We start from the raw sequence: 4,665 nt of genomic DNA, 5'->3' as shown, positions 1-4,665 counted from the left end.
CATAAACTATGAATTTTAGTGTGAATTTTTGAATAATAAATTTAAAACATTTTAAAGGTGGAAATAAAATCAGGAAATAAAGCTGGAGCCCATTAGAAAAAATCTTACCTGAAGTTACTTTTTGTTCTCTTCTCTTCTCCACTTTCCCTGAAATGAGAAGTGGCAGATAAGTTACAGCATGGACTCATGAGAATATGATGACAATAAGATGAAAGCCCAGTTTACAGCAATTTCTAAACACAACCACTACTTCAGCCATGTCCAATGTGCTCCTGGAGATGACTGGGCTCAGCTGACAGGCATGAGAACTGCTTGCAAACCAATTTATGAAAGTAAAAAATAAATAACTATGCATTAAATGTGCTGTTGGATTTTAAAAATCTTGTTAGTAAGGGTCATTTACTCAACAATAAACCTACAAAGGGCAAATCCCCATAGAAAGCACTATGGGGAGAACAGCTAAATAAGACTATGCCTTCTTACAACCCACTTGAAAAAACAGAAAGGACAGACAATATAACATGAAGTGAGATGTGCCTCAAACGATGTAGAATTTTAAAGATATGAGATGATGAAGCAGTTATTTTAAGAAAGGAGGGGGTGCTCATGAAGTTATGGAGAAAGTGGTATTTGATTTTGACCTTGAGATACAAATGGCATTTGAGAAATTTGAAATAGAGAAATGACTGACTCTTGGCAAAGAAAACAGTATGGGCTAAATGGACAGGGTATTTGCGCAAGAAGACCTTGCACACTTACAGCAGTGCATAGGAGGAGGACTATCCTAGAGGTTAGGCACAAGGTAATGAATGTGGGGACTGAGTCATGGCAGTGGAAATGGAGGGGAGGGAAGTAGTGGATGCAAGAGACAGTGGGGAGGCCGAAATAATAGGGCCCAGCGATTTATAAAATGTGAGTTGCCAGGAAGGAGGAGAAGTCAAGATGAATGGTTAGCTAGGTGACTTTGGGCACAGAGATGTAAGTCGGGGAAATGGTATTATAGAATGCGATGGGGCTAGGAATAACAAGTTCAGTGTTAGACTGACTGACTTTGAAGTACTATGGGGACAAAGAGCTTGTAAGAGGTCAGAAAGTTTATCCTAATATATACGCCTCTGACATTGGAGCATCCAGGCTTATAAAACAAATACTACTAGGTCTAAGAAAAGAGATACAGCCACACAGTAATGGTGGGGGGACTCCAACAGGCACTGACAGCATCAGACAAATTATCGAGGCAGAAAACTAACAAAGCAACTGTGGACTTAAATGAACTTTTGACCAAATGGACCTAACAGACATCTACTGAATATTCCATCCAGCAACCACAGAATACACATTCTTCTCATCTGTGCACAGAACATTCTCTAAGATTGACCACGTACTCAGTCACAAAGCAAGTCTCAATAAATTCAAAAAATCTGAGTTGAAATTACAGATGCAAGAAGTGTTCATCGTAAGAAGATGGCTGAAGCTGAAGGAGTGAATGGGGCATAAAGGCAGACAGCACAGAGGAGCGGGCGGAGGACAATAACTAAGATAACATGACGGCTGCTTTTGTTTTGTGATGTGGGCCCATGGGAAGTCGGAAGCAGCTGAGATCCAGAGAGCTCAACAAAGTGCAGGCTCCTGTACCACAAATCAAGTTTTAGAAGTAGGGGGGTTTTCAATAGCATGTTGCTACTGCTTGCAGAGTTCACATGATTATTGCTAGACTGTGAGAGTAGTTTTAGCAGAGAGTGGGCAGAGAACACAAGAGAAACTGCCAGGGTCTGGGAAGTAAGTGTGTGATGAGGAAGTGGAGCTGAGGACATGGCTTCTTGTTTATCAAATTTGTCAGTCTCCAAAATGAGTCGAATAAGTGAAATGGAGCAATAGCTTGAACAGAAGCCAACTCAAGGTTTTTGCTAAGCTATGGAAAACGTAAGCATGCTTGTAGACTTAGGTAAGAAACTGTGCACCTGGGCGATGAGCACCACGGTGGAGGTGAGGGCCGTGGTTTGGGATAAGTGAGGGCCATCCTTCCAGCTGCCACTTTTTTGTCATCTATCAACATTCTTTAGCTGGAGCTAGTTACTGAGAAGTTAGGCCACACGTTGAAGCTACGTGTAAACTGTATCCAAGCTTTTCTAACGGCCCTTCAAGTCTTTTAAAATCCTCAAATATAAGGTGGAAAATGTACAATCTTCCCTCGTGTTGCTGCGAAAAGTGTACAATTCATTTAACTGGCACCTTGATTAATGGCATGTTATATTTATTCCGGTGATTTCCAGAGGACTTGTTTGATGCAATTTATTTCAATGATTCCAACAGATAAATAACATGAATAATCCATTTAAAGGCCTCATTCATTACCAAGTGTGACAGGGCACCTCCTCATTTAAGTTTTCCACTGGGCAAGCCACTGCTTACTGTTTGATTATTCACTTATGAATACTAGAGGCCTCAGACATTTTCATAAATTTTTAAAAATGGTATTCAAGGCTTGAATTGTAAATTAAGTAAAGAAAACATCTTTTGAAGTGTCTTTAACCTATATTAGAATGAGTTACCAAGTCTGAAAGTTGGAAGTGTATGTATTTGAGATAAATAATATGGTGTAGTGATCAAGGTGTCCCCAGTGATTCCCATCTTCTCTTCTTTTGATATTCATGTCCCGTGTAATCCCACTGATTTAGACTGACTGTGTAATCAAGCATTTTGCGGGAATAACAGAGTGTGATTTTGAGGTTGATCCTTAAGAAAATTGTGGCTTCCAGTTTGGGTGTGGTGACTCACGCTTGTAATCTCTGTGCTTTGGGAGGCTGAGGCAGGAGGATCACTTGATACCAGCAGTTTGAGACCAGCCAGTGCAACATAATGAGACCACCATCTCTAAAATGTTTTTAAAAGATTAGCCAGGCCTGGTGGCACACATCTGTCGCCTCCCTAATTTGTTGGGAGGCTGAGGCAGGAGGATCATTTGAGCCAAGGAGTTTGAGGTTACCGGGAACTATGACGGCACCACAGCACTCTACCTGAACAACAAAGCAGGACCCCATCTCGAAAAACAAAGACAAAAAACTATGGCTTCAATCTTCCTTTCTTTTGGATCACTCCCTCTGGGTGAAGCCAGATAATATGTTGTGAGGACACTCAAGCAGCCCTATGGAGAGGTCCATGTGGCATGGAACGGAGGCCTCCTGTCAACAGCCAATGAGGAACAAAGGCCTGCCAGCAGCCCCCATCAACTTGCCAGGCATATGAGCAATCCATTTACCAGCCCTAGTCAAGCCTTCAGCTGACAGCAGCTCTGGCCAACATCTTGACTCTAATTTTGAGAAAGCCAACACCAGAACCATCCAGTTGGCTATTCCAGAGTCCCCCACAGAAACCACGTGAGCTGATAAGTTTATTTTTGGCTGCTAAATGCTGAGATAAGCGTTATGTGTATGTTACGAAAATCTGTCATAATTCATCATTTAATATACTATACCTACAGTAATGCCAATTGCAGGCATATCAATCAGTCTCCCTGATTTTCTCATTTGTAAAGTGGGGATCAGGGCCTGCTTCTCTGGAATGCTGTGAGGATTAAACAATTCCATATGGTAAAGCTAGCAAGAAATGGACAAAATTAACATGAAATACTGGCATCTCATGTTTCAGAAGGGAGGCTGAAAGGTGCAATTTTTGTTACGAATACCTCAAATTTTTTTTTATGAAGACCTCAAACAATTCTCAGCCCCTATGTTATATGAAAGGGCTTTGTAAACTGTGGAGTGCTATATAAATGCTACTTATTAGTTTTATCATGAATTAGTCCTGTTACAGGAATCTACTTAGATTTCTTAGTTATATATATGTATGTGTGTATATATAGGTGTGCATACACACACACACACACGTACACACTAAACATCAAATTAGAAAAATAAAAATTACATAGTAGGACAGTATTATATCGATCAATGGACACAGAGATTGAATTGTTCAGATGGAGATGACCCTCTAGGCTTCCTTCTTTAGTATCTTTATCTCAGTCTGAATGGGTGATCTTATCTCTCATTTTCTCAATGCTCACTTTCCCCAAAAGAGACAATTGTGACACTACATCTCTAGTTCCAAAATCTACTTAGGTTTTAAAGCCTCCTGGAGATCTCTACCTATGTCCTCCACTGCACTTCAACACATGTCCCTAACTTAAATAATTATAGTCCCAATTTCTCTAATGACCAGTGATGATGAGCTTAATGTGGCACATATACATCATGGAATACTATGCAGCCATAAAAAAGAATGAGTTCATGTCCTTTGCAGGGATATGGATGAAACTAGAAACCATCATCCTCAGCAAACTAACACAGGAACAGAAAATCATACACCACATGTTCTCACTCACAAGTGGGAGTTGAACAATGAGAACACACAGACACAGGAAGGGGAACGTCACAAACTGGGCCCTGTTGGGGGTTGGGCGAAAGGGAAGGGAGAGCATTACGATATATACATAATGCACGCGGGGCTTAAAACCTAGATGATGGGTTGACAGGTGCAGCAAACCATCATGGCACAGGTATACCTATGTAACAAACCTGCACGTTCAGCACATGTATCCCAGAACTTAAAGTAAGAAGAATAAGAAGGAGGAGGAGGAGGAGGAGAGGAGGAGGAGAGGAGGAGGAG

The 4,665-nt window shown here is 41.0% G+C and overlaps 1 protein-coding gene across 1 annotated transcript in view; it reads right to left on the bottom strand.

Annotated features, from left to right (window-relative positions):
* The window catches only part of CHST9 (carbohydrate sulfotransferase 9), a 156,970-nt gene that overhangs the window by 148,970 nt on the left and 3,335 nt on the right, over positions 1-4,665 (bottom strand). Inside the window, exon 2 of the mRNA XM_017859971.1 lies at positions 109-147. The gene's annotated coding sequence lies outside the window, so the exon portion shown is untranslated. The remainder of the gene's footprint in view (positions 1-108; positions 148-4,665) is intronic.

Source organism: Rhinopithecus bieti, unplaced genomic scaffold (genome assembly GCF_001698545.2).
Source record: "Rhinopithecus bieti isolate Rb0 unplaced genomic scaffold, ASM169854v2 scaffold_51907, whole genome shotgun sequence".
NCBI classification, from domain to species: Eukaryota; Metazoa; Chordata; class Mammalia; order Primates; family Cercopithecidae; genus Rhinopithecus; species Rhinopithecus bieti.
The sequence above is the reverse complement of the archived record's forward strand: the minus strand, read 5'-3'. Positions and strand labels throughout refer to the sequence as shown.